General features: G+C 42.3%; 1 protein-coding gene across 2 annotated transcripts in view; it reads left to right on the forward strand.

The window, feature by feature from the left end:
* EYA4 (EYA transcriptional coactivator and phosphatase 4) overlaps positions 1–18,040 on the forward strand; it is a 235,032-nt gene that overhangs the window by 137,524 nt on the left and 79,468 nt on the right. The gene's annotated exons all lie outside the window — the stretch shown is intronic.

The following is an 18,040-nucleotide window of genomic DNA, read 5'->3' on the forward strand; positions in this document are numbered from 1 at the left end:
ATTTACTGGTGGTAATTTGATTTTTTTTTTATTGCTTTCTTACTTTTTCTAAGTAGTCTTAACCCCTTTCTTATGGGAGATGAAATTTTATGCACTAGATGTTTATTAGATTGAATTTTCACAACCAAATTGAAGCTGTTATCAGTTGGTTGACCCTGCCTACTGAGTTCGGTATGAGGATAGGTCTCCATTTCTTCCTGTTCTGGGTGCCTGATGTTCTTCAGCTGCATCTTTTCTCTCCCTTCATATTTTTATGCTGCTTTGACCCAGCTGGATTTTCTGTTTATTTTGTCAGCAATAATGTTGAGAACCTTTAAGTCTAACATATGTTTTTTATTTCAAAGTCTCTAAAAAAAAACCTCTCATGTCACATACATGCTACGGAAGGTTGGTTGAAAACCTGGGGTCGATTCAGCGTAAGTAGAGTCTAAAATTTCCCGGAAGGTGTCCTCTTTGCTAAACTAGTTATTCTATGGAATGGGAAAGGCCAGTTTTAAAAAACAAAATTCATTACAGTGTTTGCAAAAATAAAAATAAAAAATTGAGAAAGATATTGCAACCCAAAATTGTTGTTGGTGCATTCGGGCCCTGAGCCGAGCTGCCGAATGATGCATGTGGAAGAGAAACTTGCTAACTGATGCAAGTCAAAGGGGTCTGGGATGCTCCCTGGCTCTAAAGCCTGTGGAGAAGAGTGAGCTACAAAAGTACAAACACAACTCTCTGTGGCCTGTCCATCTTCTGTTAGACCCATTTGAGTTCACCTGTACCAGTTCCCCTCACAAATGATGCTCTCACCAGGGGGTCATCAGAGAAGAGTCAGCCTGCTTTTCCAGTGGACACAAAAGACATCACATACACATGATTTGCTTTCCCCGCCTGGCTCAACATTTTTAAGGCAATGCTTTCCTTTATGCTTTCAAGCTATTTAATTCAAATCGAGCACAAATGAATCCCAGCAAAGCACCGGCAAACTGGAGACAAAAATTACTTTTGTCAAACTGGTAATTTAATGTAGTTTATTCCCCTTCAAAAAACAAGAGACTCAGCCTCACTGTGATTCATTATCTCGTCAGCTCAAGATGTTGGCGGGTGGACAGTGGCAAAGGGAAAGGCGGGGCTGATGCTTAAAGACAGGTTGGTACAAGCTGCAGAGGAAAAACAACTGGTGTGGCCACTGATGTTTTAAATCAAGATGTTTTCAGTGAAAATATTTCTAATGGTTCACAGAAGAATGCTGTCAGCCACGACCACATCTGCTGAGAATCAGACTGTCAGTTGTCCCATAGCCCCGGATCCTGGCAGGAATTAGTTCTCCAACATGAAACAAAGTCCCCATCAAATAACCAGAGCGTTCTGCTTTCTGGCTTTAAAAGTAGTTTCCCAACTTGTAAAAATGTTAACAGCACGTTTTCTTTCATATTTGACAGTGTGCCTGTCTGGCTTTAGAGCAGGTTGCCTGAAATAATTGTGATGTGAAAGTAATTGGGGGATATCAGCTTGTAAAATTCTGCCACAGTTTCAACACAATTAGTAAGAGAAAATACAAAGGGGGGGGGGAGGACTGAGTACTAACTAGAGATGGGTGGTGGGAAATTAGAAAGGACTAGGAGGAAGCAAGCAGGTCTCCACATTGCATAACATCCAGCAAGTTCATGGTGCCAAACCTGCACAGCAGAAGCAGCAATCTATCCTAATCTGAAAGACCTTAGTTTTCTCTCCTATGTGGAATGAAAACTTTAAGATGTGCACGCACATAGTTATGACATGAATGTGGAAGCAGGAGCTAAGGGGGTAAGAAGACCCCAGAAAGGAGAGGGAGAGGATAATCAAAGAGAAGAATAGAGAAATCAGTATTTTCTCTTGTGTAATTATATATATATACATATATATATATGTATGTGTGTATGTATGTATGTATGTATATTCATCGGTCTCAGTTCGATTTGAAATTGCATGTGAGGACAGTTTATGTTTTCCTCTTTTGTCCTATAACTGTTTTAGAAAACTATGGAATAAAAATTCTTAGATATCAAAGATCTGAGTTCAAATGACATTCCCTGCCCACGGACATAGACTTTTACATCTTGTTTGAGGACCATCTTTTTGTTCCAGAAATCTGGGACCTTTCTTTTCCTTTGTTATAAAATCTACATTATCTCAGGCTTAGTATTTGATGACTAAGTACTTGATACCTAAAATGTAATGACATATGAACATGTCACACACAGAGGCACAACAACAACAACACCACACACACACACACACACACACACACACACACACACACACACACGCGCTATTCCAAGTGAAAATCTAGCAAAGTATCAGGAAGCTTAAATGTAAAATATTTAGTTGAGGTCACAAATGTTGAAATAAGAGCTGAAGCAGGCTAGTTAACTTACCTCTGGGCAAATTCACATTGACAGAGATCTATGGTACTTTCTGCTCGTTTAGAACAAGGAGTCCTTTACTTCCATTGGTCTAGTCATCCTGGGTATGTGCTGGTTACAAAGGCTTGCCTAGTAGGAAACATCACTGTCTGCCATGCAAAGCCTGTGTCAGCACTGAGTTGGTTCAAGCAGTAAAAATCATGGTTCTAGTAGATAAGCCAGAAGAAATAGAACCTAAAGCCCAAGAGAATAACAGGATACATTTGAAAACATAATGAAACCTTGTGTTTACAGAGGAGCAATCAGGGAGATGAGAAAACACTGAGATCAGTAGCAACTAAAGGCAAGCAGGGTATATGGAATTGGTGACAATGTGAGGTCTCTGTGTGTGCACTGACAGCTAAAGACAAGAGAGATTGTAGAGTTGGCCACTATGTGACATCCTGCAGAAGTGGACCCCTGCAGGTGGTGCCGGGTGGGAGAATAGCTTCTTCTGCTAACTGTGGGCCTTGGACTTTTCTCACAACGTCTCACTGTTGGGTTCTGGAGAACCAGAGGAAGCAGGAAGAAGCAGGGTATCACCAGTCTGAGCCAATCTGAGCCAGTCTGAGCCAGTAAGCTTCAGGTTCCCAAGATGGAGCCGGGTCATCCCCAAGTACAGTGGAAAACACTTGAGAAAGACATTGGAAGTCTGGCCTCCAAGGCATGAGTACATTCATAGCTATGTGTGTACACAAGATACTCTTCTAATAAAGAACTTAGGAAGAAAAGTCAAATTAAATTGAAAGGATCCTTCTTCATGTCAAGAAGTGCATTTTCCAATGATTGCGCTAATCTGAAGTTATTTATTCTAATTTGAATACATTAGCATTGTATTTTCACATTGGTTTAATGGGAGCATCCTTTACACAGAGTGCCCCAGTGCTGTGACTTCTGCCTTGCAAGCAGACTTCCAGTTGGTAGGGAATATGTTTTTCACCCCTGTCAGATGAAAAGAATAGCCGTTTTTAGGGCACATGCAAGGGAGTTACACATCTATTGTATGAGAGAATGAATGGACCAGGATCATTCGCAACATCCTCTGCAAACCAACCCAGGAAGAAAACACCTCTTAGCATCCAGCTGGTTCTTCTTGAAATATATTATATAGATAATTGGAAGTGGAGTAGCCCACAGCATGTTTGTAAAATGCCTAAGACTATGTACAAACTACTCCTGGACTCTCAGGAAGACGTGACTGGTCCACCGAATTCAACAACCATGCTCAGGAGTTACTAGGTCTTTGAGGCCCAGCTGCAGCACTCCTTGACTTCTCAAGCTGATGGTAAAGGACACGGACAAACCTTCCCTGTGGGGACTTACATTCTTATTAAGAGAACGGAATTATAATAAAGACTGATGTGGCAATCAATCTACTGCACGACAACTGACGCCATTGGCATTAGGATACCAAAAAGCAAAGACAGCACATGAGATCTCTGCAGTCAAGGAAGAGAACTGAGAGACAGAAGGAATGTTTATGCAGATGCCAAGGAAAGAGTACCAAGAAGACAAACCAGCATATGTAAACGTCCTGGGGTAGCAACTGCTTGTGTTTTAGGAGTCAAGTGGTCAGCTCCAGGGCAGTGAGGATAAGAAGGAATGCTAAATGACAGGGTGGGAGACAGAGGAGATGGGAGGGGTTTCCTGGCCTAAATGCCACCAAAGAGCTGAGGGCTGAAGAACAAACAATTTCAAAACTTTTAATAGGTTTGTTTTCTTTCTTTGGTGGACGGTGCTGTCCAGTATAATTTCTGAGATGGGAGTGTCCTTTTAGATGTGTTGTCTGGTGCAGTGGGAACTAGCTACACTTGGTCAATGAGTGACTGAGCTAAGAATAGCACACTGAGAAGTCTATTCCTTTGGTTTCACAGTCTTACACCAGTGCAGCCACGGGTGGCAAGGGTTTGGTGTGCAGCACAGGACAGCCATGCAGAAAGCCTGTGGGAGACGGTGACTGTCACTCACACCAGCATCTCTACCCTGTATCAGTTATACACTGTGCCAGCGGCAGACCGAATGGGTATTTCTGCTCCTTCTGGTTTGCTCAACTATCTTTATACACAGCTCAGAACCACCTGCCTAGATATGACATGGCCGTCAGTGGGCTGCCTCCCCCTCCCACCCCAGATCCACTAACAATCAAAACGTGCCCCCTTGTCACGTGCACAGGCTGCTCTGACGGAGACACCCAGTGTACACTGATGACTAATTTGGTTATTTCAACAGCTTGGCAGTTGTGGATGGTGCCTCGGTAACTGTGGGGGCTGCACATTCTTCCACAATATGCTGAGTCCATCTTATCTCTGTACCAGCAGGAGCTAAGCATCTTGGAAGTAACCTGACAGCTACACAGAGAGATCTAAGAATCACGGAGCCACCAGTTCTATGGCATTCACAATTAAACCCAGGTTGAAAAGGGATTTCAAGAGATCAAAGCAGAGCTAGTGAAGGTGAGCTACTGAAAGTGACAAACCTACACACACACACACACACACACACACACACACACACACACACACACGATCAAAACCAGCATCAAACCACTTGACAACTGAACTCAAATCAACCCTAAACCGCATACATATGGGGAGAAGGAACTCGGCTCTGATGAAGGCTGTGACTAATTCTCCAGTCATGACTAATGAGAGTGATTAGTGAGCAGTAGGCCATGTCACAAAGGTTTTGGTTATGCAAAGTGATCGGACTTCCTAGAAACAAATGAGACCGTTTACTGTTAGGTTTACATCATTTGGGATTGGGCTACCTCATGTTCAGAAAGTACAAGAACTTTCCCAGACCTGCACCCAGCATATGGCAAGTTCATATCTCCAGTTCCACCACTTTGACTCCCAGCTTTCCCATGGCTTTAGGATGCCACTGTGACACAACCTTGCCGATCCTCTCTGTAACTAAAATCCTGCTAAGGTTTCCTCAGTCTTACGTGTAGAATCTAAGAACCATATGGAAGTGTTTCTTCCCTAACCTTCATACAACTGTGCAGACAGCCCATCTGCCATGTAACCACATGAAGGAATTCTCAACAAATCCAACCCATTATCTAAAGTGTTTGCAGAATGATCCAAGGAGACAGCAGTCACTTTGGGAGAAGTCTCTTCCCTACTTTACAAGGAAAATGTCAAGGAGAGCATTTTTCCTCAAACATCAGAGGAATAATGATCTACCCACCACTCAGAGGCTAATTGCAGGCACACTGTGTTATATAGTAATAAATTTCTTATTTTTGTCACAAATGCTTATCATCAGGATCCAAGCAACAAACAGCAAAGAAAACCACAGCATAAAGCTAGGAAAGATACTTCTGGGGAAGTTTGTGTTCTTTGTAACTAGAAGCTTGTCTTAATATCATTTTCACATTAGTCCTTCATTTAGGTCAATGTATTCGCTGTCTTCATTTCAAAACCTCCAATGAATGCTAGAGAAAACCAGGCAACCACAACATTTGGTTTTCTGGTGATCTTCTCATCGGAAAACAGACTTGAACTTCATGACAGACGGTAGTCTACTGATGTTAAGAACATGGGAGAGACTTGAATAAGAAATAATGGAAACTGGAAACAGGAAGAAAGAGGGGGGGAAGGGAGGAAGAAAGGAAGGAAGAAAAAGGAAATAACAAAAAATAAAGAAAGTAAGAAAAACAAAAACAAAAAAGGAAGAAAAGAAGGAGAAAAAGGAAGACAATAGCTCTATTTCCCTTTTTGTTAGAAAAAAAAATCTAACAAACACTGAAATCCAAAATCGGCTGAATCTGTAAAAAAAATTCACTATTTGATTTACGAATGCCTAGGAGGCTCCACTTAATTGAATCTAGGAACCTTAAAGCCTAGAAGGCTCTGACTGCACTTCACCTGGGTCAGAGCAGGTCCTTGGCTTCTTCAGGAGTCAAGAGGAGCAGCTGCTCCGGGAAAGCTGGCTGAGCTCTGAGACTACCAGCCAGAGACAGCTATACAGTAAGTGACAGTAAGTCTGTTATTTGAAGTCTGGGACTATTCCAGACTGTCTACTTCTGTCTCTTCTCCTTCGACACCTAGTCTGTTCTCTTTCAGCTTTCCACACACAGATATACTCTCAACAAAACTAAATCATCAACCTCTTGTGAGGAAAACCTTCCCTTTAGATAAGAACTGTCTGCCCTGATAGCTTAGCAGTGTGGCTTCACTAAAACATGTGATAAGATACAAGTGAGAAGCCGTATTCGAGGTTCAATGATGAACTTAAGTAGTTCAGTAAAAAAGTTGAATTAATCCATTTCCTAATTATAAAGGAGGTCACAACACCCTTTTTCTTTCTAAATTCAAAGAAAGAGCAATTCTAAATTCCATTGACATAAATACACACAGCAATTGCATATAAAACCTACTCAAGATGAAGGGTCCAGCAGAAATTAAAGGATACAATATTTCTCTAATTACAGGTTAATTTTACATCACTGACCTTCGCTCTTTATTGTACTAAAAAAAAAAGAAAAAAAAAACCATAAACCACTGGTACTGAAATGATAAATTCTATACATTTTATTTTAATGAAAAATATCAAAAGTTGAGGAATTTTTTATTAATTTTTGACTTTTAATAAGATGTTAACATTTCAATCATCTTACACGTGTAGCTGATGCGTTTGTGATCATGGTCAGCCTCCTGGCTTTGTTCTAGCCTGATTATGCTCCTGTTACTGTTGACCCAGCCTTGTCTCAGTGCAATCTCCATCTTTTTCTGGCCTTTTGGTTACTAGCGGCTACATCATTGACGAATGTGGTTCCTGGAACATTTCTAGTGAAGAGAATCCCCGAGTTTGTGCTGTACTCACTCCAAGTCTTTCTAACATTGACTAAGCCCCACCCAATCCAGTCTTACTGTTTTCACAGATTCTAGATCATAGTTTCCTCAAACCAAATCACAGATGGGTCTGTTTCTCCAATGCCTCTCAGGCACAAATAGATGCCACCTCTTCCCTAAAGTCCCAACATCAATCTGTCTGCCAGTATTCATTGTCCTTGTCCGGTGATCTGTTATGTGCTGTGCTTTATGCCGATTACTCTGAAACCTCTTTAAGACAAGAGCTATGTGTGATAGTAACTTCAGAATCTAAGACAGAACTTGGGCCATGCTTTCTGTTGAACATTTGTTTGTGAAATTTATCTGCAGAATTACCCATTCTGTCTCAACAAAACAGAATAAATTATAGGAAGGCACAATGTACATTATGCTGGTGCATACTGTTTTGTATGGAAGATTCTACTTATATTTTAATGTGAATCCCATCCTAGTGCACTGGAGTAGTATTCAGGAAAAGAAATAAACACTAATAACACACAACAGCAGACTGTGGTTTTATTTTTAACTGCACACATTGAATTCACAGAGCTTCATAGATATATGTTACTATCTTTCTCAAAGCTGCTGTCCTCAGCATTCTGGAGCTGAGTTCAAAGCCTTGAAATTCTACACAAGTACCCATCACTGAACTGTATCCCTAACTTCCTGTTTTCAAATATTAGCAACATGCTATGACATGGCTGTGTTTGAAGTGTTTTAAAAACATATGAGACCTGTACCTTTTAATAGTCACTGAAGTGACCAAGAAGGAAAAGGAAGCATATATGTGTGTGTGTGTGTGTGTGTGTGTGTGTGTGTGAATACTTGAGGTAATTAAGAGTGTCTTTGTTGTTGTTTGGTTTGGCTGAGCATTTCGAATTATACTGTTAGCAAACTTCTAGCAATATGCAATATTGCTAACTCTAGTTGTCATGACATACAATAGGCCTCTGGGTTTATCCAACTGTGTGACTGTGGCTCTGTCCTTTGAGCTCATCTCTAAAGATCTTCACCCACCCACTGTCCTGCTTCTATCTCATAGACCCCTTGTCTGGCTAACACCTGTCAGAACTCCTGCCTATCTCTCCTCCACCATGCTGCTGACGTGCAGCTCTGTACCTTGCTTGACCTCTGCTTTAGGACCTCCAAGGTGAGCAGGAGTGAGACACTGACAGGAGACTTAAGTGGAAGGGGCACAGCCCTTACAGTCCTAGGGTTCCCTTGGAGTCCACACATCTCTGCCTTGGTCTCTTTCTTCTGCACAGTCATCTAAGAATTTCCAGCAGAATTATGAGCCTCCATGGATTTACATTTTGGCTCTTGGGGCATCGTTCCTCTACATGGCCTGATAGTCAGTGTTTTATAAACCCCTGTCTAGTCTACTCAACTAGATCTGATTAGTTTGGGGTGAAAATATGATCATGTGTGTAGCTTATCAGAGATGGTGGGCCTACACACCAGTTTTAAATGAGTGTTTCTTCAGTTGTAGAATGCCCTAGGAATGGAGGAAAACCTTTTTGGTTCTTTTCATTTTTTAAATTCTATGTAAGAATTTATTTAATTGTGTTGGAAAAATCTAATTCAACTTTTAGATGGGCAAACAAGCTCAAAAAAGCGAGGTGCCTGATGGAAAAGCCGCGAAGGCAACCGCATCCCGTCCCGAGCTCGGACCTGCACTCTGTGAAAGCCACTTGTTCACTAGCCACGTCGGCTCTGTAGACTTCAGACTTTGGTCGTGTGCATGGAAACTCCGTGACAATGTTGATAAGCTGAAGTCAAACTGAGCCAGTGTCTTAGTCCTGACATGAAGTCGGCCATATCTTACCTATCCCTCTTCTATTTGAAAGCAGTTTAGTAGGTCCATGGGCCTCCAAGAATAAATGCCAACAGCTTATGAACCTCAGATGCACAGTCTATGCCCCTCTATATGCCCAACCCTCTTCCCTTCCTCGTGGTGCTAGATATTTGCAAGTCTTCCTGGACCCTGACTTGTACGTGGACTTGCCAGATGTGTACACGGCACTTGTTTTTCAAAACCTGTTCAAAGGCCACTCTCCTGTACAGAGCTCTCTTCCCTCTGGCCACCTGGTGGATTCCCTTACCAGATTCACTGCCGAGATGCGTGAAGATCAGGAGACATGTTGTATCTGTGTTCCTCCCTGAGGCAGCTTTTTTCATAAAAGTTTCCACGTCTTCCTCCTTGTACACTGCTATCTCCTGCTCTGTCTAGTGACGGCTACTTTGTAGTTAATTGGTTGATTTTCCCCCCATGTCCTTTCCCAGCTTCAAGTTAACTCAGAGAAATGCCCCAGAATAAAAGGCAAGGCCTTTCCTAATTCCTTAACTGGAGTCAGTTAAGGAGAAAGAAGAAAGCAGAGCTTCTTTCAGGTATAGTAGTTCTTTGGGCAGATATAGGAGTTAAGAAACAGCAACTTTGCGTTGCTCTTGTCACATGGAAAAGATAAAGTATTATGTGCACCTAAATGATATCATCTAAAGATATATCATTATGTGTATAAAATGTGTGCCTAAATGTTTTTATTGCTAATAATGATACCAATCTTGATTATTACAATTTTCCTCGCAATAAGCACAGCATGCATACACTTTAGATGAAATTGCTTGTTTTTAGAAAATTTCACTGTTCCTTTATACAAAACAAAACAAACAAACAAAAAACACCCAAACCTGGCATATACATGAATGGGAAAATGGGGTAAAATACCATCTCATTTGGGATGAACTGAACTTCATGGAGTTTGTGAATAGACATGTCTGGGGCCGTCTGAGCAGTGTAGTCATGTCACTGTGTGTATACAGATGGCCTTAGTCACATGCTTGACACCTGTTGTTCAAGTGGAACACTGAAGACATATGTGTTAGCTGTCATTGTTCCCGTCCTGATCCTTGTAACATCTGAGATTATTATCTTGACTTGATTTTGGCAGCAGTGAGGTATGGCATTTGAAAACTGAATGTAAAAATATGTCCATTCCAGAGAGAAGGCATCCGGAGATCACTTGGAGTGCAGCCACTGTGGGGTCTGTGAAAGACAGAGAATAAACGGTTTGCACAATATCTGAGGGCGGTGCAAGGGGTCCAACTCTAGGCCCCACCCCTCGGTAGCACTTTGGATCTCTCTCTCCATGAGCTGTGTGGTGGCTGGGGAGAGAAAAGAAAGCCATCTTTCACAGACGTGTGGCCATTGATTGGTCAATAATCAGATTTCCAACGTCTAGAATCAGAGAAGTTACTTATGTGCCTAAAATCACAAATGGGTATGAAGAGCCGGGCTGGGAAGTGAGAACAAGCTTTGCAGTTAAATCCGGATCTTTTTACCACCGTGTGTGTGTGTGTGTGTGTGTGTGTGTGTGTGTGTGTGTGTGTGTGTGCCTGTGCTTGCTCGTGTGCAGTGTGTACGTGTGTGTGTGCACACTCGATCGAAGGGCTTTTCTGTGAAATTTAATGCATTGATCTGTACTGAAGGCAGTGTATTCACTCCTGCTTCAAAACCAAATACCCCTCATAGTCTTCTCTGCTCCCAGGTTGGGTTGAAAGCTACTGGCTTCTTCCCTGTATTTTGTGCTGGCCAGTTTACATGCTGGTGCTTGAAGAGGTAAGCACATCCTGATGTTCTTTGGCCTGGGAACTTTATTTAGCTCCTCATCCTTAGCAGCTGGCATGAGTGATGTTGCTTTCAGAACCTACATGCCACCTACCAGAACTCTGTAAAGTCAAGCCCCCATTGCCTGGCTGGCTGGAATGCGCAGTGGGGATGTGCTGGGAAATCCTGCCCTCCCAGGGTGGCTCCGAGCACTGGTTCACATTTTTTTAAACCAGGGGAATGCAACAGCTGTGGCTGATCCTTCAGCTTTGTCATGCACAGTGCGCAGACTGTGAGACGTCACACAAATCTCTTGGCCCCACAATGCCCGCCACAGTACCACATATACACTAATTGCTCAGAACTATGCATGCTTAATGGAAGTTATTTTTGGCATTCTACTGTTTTTTCCTCTAACATTGAACATATGTTCCAATGGCAAAAAAAAAAAAAAAAAGATCAGGAGGGAAAAAAAACATTTACACATTTTTTTTTTTTTTTTTAGTTTTTAATCTTGATTTAGACTGGACTTGGGTGTTTTTCAACATGTTCTAAGCTTTATAGACATGGAACATACTAGTGTGCATTATGTACTCCAATATATAATGCAGTAACTGAAAATCCAGCCTACCGATAAATTATTTGGGATCCGAAACACAAATGGTAAGATTTTTTTCAACATGAGCACTTTCTGTTTTGAACATATCAGCCAGAGAAATGGTGCTATAGGAAGTAGGAGGAGTTGTATAAATAAAAGGCCAAATAAGTATACGATATAAAATCATGGGGACTGAGCGGAAGCCTCAGCCAACAGGTGCCCGCTGTACATGCATGAGGGTCTGTGTTCAGATCCCACACACAGTTAAAAGCCGTCCACTGGGCCAGCACTTACTGTAGCCTCAGCTTTGGGAGAGGAGCAAGGGGTGGGGATGCCGGATAACTAGTCTTCCTGAATCGATGAGCTCCAGATTCCCTGAGAGATCCTAGCTCATAAGATAAGAGCAGCAGAGAAAGTTGCCCAACATCAATGTCGACCTCACCCTCACATGCACAGCCACACGTGTGCCTGTGCAGCACACACACAGGGATGTGCACACCACACACACACACACACACACACACACACACAGAGTGGAGAGAGAGAAATTATGATCCGAGGATAGATCCCAGTGGTAGGAAGTTGCAAAGTTCGTCAACTGCCATTCACTGGTTAGAATAATATACATATTTATATTTGAAATATACTTCAAAGCTTGTGGAGATGGTTCACGTGGGAGCAATAATTTTGGAAGAAATAAGGCTTTGCTGGCAAGGCTTTTGAGTCCTTTTCTTCAGCATGCACACAGCAGTGCAACACTGGGTTTGACCTTCTTGTCTCTGACCATCAACTGTTACCGTCTACTTATGTTGAGACAGAGGACGCTGTTTCCATCCTTAAAGTGGGGTTAGGGATACACATAGCGCTGGGCTATTTCCTTCACCTGCTCCCTATTCTGAGATTCTAGGCACGGTTCTGGAAACCCCACTGTCTGCAGACACACAGTCACTGAGGGAGGAGGGGTAATATCCTCTGGTGTTCTTTCACTTGTGCGACATCCAGCTTTGCTCTCGGTGACACTGAGACACACATCTCCCAAAATGTTCTACTTTGGAATGGAAACTCATTTTCTGTGCTCACAATCTTCCACGGCAATGGATTTTCTTTTACTGTGATTCCTCCTTATCTTTCATATGGAATGGGTGGTTTTGTCTCCTAGTGACCCCAGAATACATCATAGCTACTCATCACCACCCATCCTCTGTGAGACACACTCTACGTCATCTCTAGCATGGGATCCTTAGAATGGTCCTCCATGCCACACTGTGGACTCTCACAGTGCTAGAAATGGATCCTGGACCAGAAAACTGAGTTCTCCCCACTATGCTTCTGATAAAACAGGCCTCAAAGGAACATTCGAAAGGCAATGGCGTGCTTTAGTCTGGCATGGAAAAAAAAACATAAGAAGCAAAACAATCTGCAGATGAACCATTGGCACCGCCACCTCTTCATGTGCTTCTCTTTGGGGTAAATGAAGAATCAAACTGAAACATTATAAACTGCATAAACTGCCCAGCCCAAAGGATGTCTGATGTTTGGGGGGGGAAAAAGAAGTATAGACAGGTAATGCAAGCAGCCAGGGCACCGTAAGCTTTCAATGTCATAAAGATACAGAGTTCTTCATCCTGTTTCTCTGGTGCTCCGCCTATCATAAGAGGGCACTAAACAAGATGCCTATGAATGAATGGGTGTATTCATTAATTAATGATGATGCCCTACATTGAAAACTCAGAAGAGAATCTTTTTGGTGTTGTTGTAATCTTGCTTGCAGACACACTGGGCATGTTGCTTTTTGTAAGTGCAAAGATGAGAATAGTAAACATGAAGTCTGGGGGGAGGGGTCACATTTCTGGAGCTGATTTTATTGCACTGGGGAAGCTTCGGGAGGCAGATAGGCAAATGACTCTAAGTTATAAATCACAACACAGGGCTTTAACTTGTAGATCTAAATAAGAACAGATATCAAGACTTCCACACGTCAGACATATAGTGGCACACATCTACAATCCCGGCACCTGAAGATGAAATCAGAACCATCCCTAGGAGTGTAAAGCTAGCCTAGCCTACATTATACATTTAGGTTAGTCAGTGCTATACAGTGAGAACCTGTCTCAAAAAAAAAACAAACAAACAAACAAACAAAAAAAAAACACCCCATAATTGATTAGAAAAACTCCCTATAATTCAAGAAGTATTCTCAGCCACTCTTCTCCGAGGTAGAGACACCAGCACTGACTCGCCATTGCCATCCCTGAGGTGATAAACAGCAAATGAGCAGTCAGCCCCGTGAGGACTGAAGGCTGTGTAAGAGGGCCTGCCTTCCCATCACATTGTTGCCTTCGCCCTTATCACAAATGTTACAAAGGAGAAGATTTTGTATCCAACTCGAAAGGTGCCTTTCTAAACATACTTCGGTCTTCATTCCATCATCCTCCTTGCCTATTTTCTTGGTTTTGTATACAGAAGAAAAGTGAAGGGCACACTAAGCCACATTCTGTATTCACCTAGGAAACCGTGTGTCTGAGGTGCAGCATCAGCTCCTCAGAGCATGTCGTTCTTTCTACTCAGGTGGATTTAGTTTTCAGTTGTGTGTGCGCTTGTACACATATGAACACATGCCTGTGAAGACCAGAAGAGGGTGTCAGATCCCTTAGACCCTAAATTCCTGGAAGTTTTAAGACACCTGACCTGGATGCAAGGAAATGAACTTTGGTCCCCAAAAGGGCAGAAAGCACTCTACGGCTGAGCCATCTCTCTAGTCCCAGGGTTCTGACTGCATAATCTTAAGTTTTCTTTGTATCACACCAATTTTATAAGACACTGATGACCTTGAACAACCTGAACACTTATGTAAGCTCCCTTCCCCACCGGAATCAATTCTGCCAACTTTGTGACATCCCCGAAGGTGACTATAAGCTATAGAGCTTTCACTAGGGTTTGGCTGCATCAGAATGACATGCAAACTGTTACAGTTCCTGTTAGTCCTGGAAGGAGCTTCAGGAACTGTCACAACCCTCTTCCTCATGACACTCAGTTTAATCCAAGAAGAGCAGGCCCTGCCACAGTTCAGGAGCTGAACTTGATATACAGGACCAGCCACAAGGTAACAGCTTTATCTGGCTCCCACTTCTCCTTACTATGATTACTACAGTTTACTCTCCGAGTGAGGCTTCTGCCTCGTGAGGAAGATGGGCAGACACTTTATCATTCTGTCGGATTTGTCCTTAGGCAGTGCATCTTTCCAGTGAAGACAAGTAAAAAATCATGTCAGTCACACAAGAACAGACCAATAGGACAGCGTGTGAGTTATGCTTTCTCTGCCTGCTTGCCTGCGGATGCTCCACACAGTGGTTGCGCAGAGGACTTACTGATGTCCCCTCCGCATTGACTACAGTTGCATCTGGAATCACAACCGGTAGAAACACCATTCAAACTGGCTCAGCTCATCTATCCAAATATTGCATAGAAGTCAGGAAGAGGTGGTTAGACGGCCAGCGTGTTAATCCAAACACTCCAGGGAATCTAAATAAATCAAGTAATATCACATCAGGATAAGGTTTAATACACGGAGCTTGTGGCAAGCCACGAGGCTTTGGACTTGTTCCATTTGCCTTAAATTGGGTCACAGTATGTTTTACTTAGCACGGATTCTTGGGAGCGGCCATACTATCCGTCATTTTGGTAGCCTCGTGTTTGAGTGACCCTTTCTGGCTTCTAGGTGACATTGAGAGCAAAGGAATTGCAGAGTCCAGACTTTCCCTGAAATGTGGGAATCGTATTATGGGATAGGATGGAGCCATGTTTATTGATTCTTTTGCTAAGAGCTAGCTGTGAACAAGAACAGGTCAGCTTTAAAAGATGTTTGGCCTACAGGGACAGCTAAGAGTTGAACCTTATCCATCATAGCTCCAGCAGGAAAAAGCTGTGAGCAGCTCATGCTTTTCTAGTGTCCATAACCTCACAGATGAAGAATTAAAAAGGGAGGGGAAATAGAGCCGCTCATAACCTCACAGATGAAGAATTAAAGTAGGAGAGGAAATAGAGCCGCTCTGTGCTACCTCCGTGACAAAGGAGAAGCAATTTCTCACCACAGTGAAGTTTAAAGCTCTTGTGTGTCTGCAGCACCGACACTTTTATCTTTATTCTTGTATTGAAATTTTTAAGGTATTTGAGTAATAGTGTTCTTTGCTTCGAAAGGGATAAGTCTGTGAAGACAGCTGTGTATCCTGAGATGTCTTTTCTCTTTTGGAAAAACATTATTCTGACATTAGACATCATCCTTCCCGTGAAATTGTTAATGCATCTGACTATATATTTACTAACTTGGAAACAATGTTTCTTATGTTGTATTCTCATGAAATACATTTCTGATGGTTTTAAAATTCACAGATCTGCAAAGTGATAAATCTGATTTCATCTTGTGTTTTTATCTAATAATATATTCTATACCCTTACTTATATTAATCATATAAACCTGACAATTTTTATAGTCACTGTGAGGTACCCCTTTTTGTTTATGAATTCCTTTCTAGGTGAATATTTAATTTTTCTAATTCTTTGCTTATACAAATATACAATGTTATTAGACTACCTTTTTGTGGCGTAAACAGAAAGGAGAAATCTGAGGATTTGGTGCACGGAATTTATTCAGCACTTGTTGTGAAACACAAGTTTTAGTAAGCATTTTAAGTATCAGAACATGTGTGTTTAATAAAAATATAATTTTGTGAACTAATATTTCAAACATTCTGATGAGGCAGTGATAAGTGAAAATTATACACTTTTAAAATATTTCTCTAACCAAGATGAGTGAGCTTTCGGTTACCCTCAGCCTTTGTTCCCTCTCTCCAGAAACCCTTTGGACCTTCCCCATTCCCTATCTGAGTGCCCTGGCCCTTGGCAAATTGGCCCATTCTTCTCCCATGATTATGATGCTGGAGCGCGATTCCCGACAGGGTAGCTGAGCAGCAAATTCGTCATCCATCTCTCCGTGTGTACCCCAGAGGCAATCTGCTTGGCAGAAGTCCAGATCGTAGCCTGCTGCAGGAGTGGACGGGAGGGGAAGAAGTCAGGAAGGCAAACGGGACGCTAAGGTGCCAGGGCCTCGAGAGTGGTCACATGAGACTTTCAGAGTGAGGTGAGGAGCTAAGAGGAGCTGGAAGGGACCAAAGGCTGAAACGCCAGCACTTGTGCCAGAGGCAGACATGGGTGTCAATACTCTAAAATGTCCAACAGAAACTTGAAAAGTGTTGCTGTCATCATTACTAACAAACACAGTTTTGAACTTCCCTGGCTACCCCACCCCTAACATCCAAACTGACCTCACTGTTCTGTAGTCTCAGCGGAAGTGTGGGAATCACCCACTGCACTGCGCTCTAGCTCACACTGACCTCCAGTTAGTTTTGAATGGTTTGACATCTTAATGGTCCTTTTTCAACAATGTCAGTCAATCATAATGTGGAGATTTTAACTAAGATTTTCATATTCACAATGAGTACTAGTTTTCAAAATAATTTTGGTGCACACATGATATAGTTTTATAGTACCACCAAGAATACAAATGCGCTGAAGGAGATTATTAAAATGAATACATCTTTCATTATCAGAACAATCAACTTATTCATAAGCTTCAAAAGTTTGCCACTTCCTGTGTGGAGTTGATTCGTGCTTCCCTAACCACACATCTCTTTTCATGATTGCTCAGACTCCTTTATTGGTGGGTGTGTGCCCACCGACATTTTACTGTGGTCACTGTTTAATCAGCTAACAGTACCACAATGTGCCTGTCCGTTCACCAGCTATGAACGTGTATGCTATTTCCAGCTCATTGGGCTTGTAATGTCTCTTAAAGGAAAATGTTCATAGCTCTACATTTTTTTCTAAGCAAAACATTAAAGAAAAAATTAATTCCCAGTGTTACTCTGTGTCCAGGACAGTGTCTGAACAGAACTGAAATTATTCAACCCCTTGCCTTAGGCCCTCCACACCTTATTGAGTCTCCCTTCCAAGGACACCCCGAGCTCAAATCACTCTTCTTTCACTGAAAGCCTCTCTCCTTTTCTCTCCTTTTAACTCTTCCTCGCTGACCATCAAGTCCGCATTGTGAATTATTTCTGAAATTTCCTTGTTTGCCTCTAATGTGTTCCCAAGTCAGCCATACAGCTTCCTGCATAGCTCCTGGTCCCGTGTTTCTGCTTTCTTTTAAACTTCGGCATTGTCTTCTTTGAGACCCAACCAAGTTCTTCTCTCACTCTTGCCTCCAGTTTGCCGATGTGCATCTTACATGTGCTCAGCACTCGAGGGCCAGTATTCCATTTCAATCATCACGCTTGCTTGCATTCAGCTCTCATTTGCTGCACTTAAAATTCTTTAACACGAGTCTTACTGGGTGTATTTAACACAAGCAGAGAAGAGTCCAAGTTGACACATGCTAATGCCTCTCAACAAACACTGGGCTGAACTCACTGATTTTTGTCACTAGAAAGAAGGCATGCCAAATTCTGTGATGCAGAACTACTTAGGCCCACCGGAACCACAGTGAATTATGCCTTTATACACTCATTGTCTATGAAGG

Source organism: Micromys minutus, assembly GCF_963924665.1.
Source record: "Micromys minutus genome assembly, chromosome: 15".
NCBI lineage: Eukaryota > Metazoa > Chordata > Mammalia > Rodentia > Muridae > Micromys > Micromys minutus.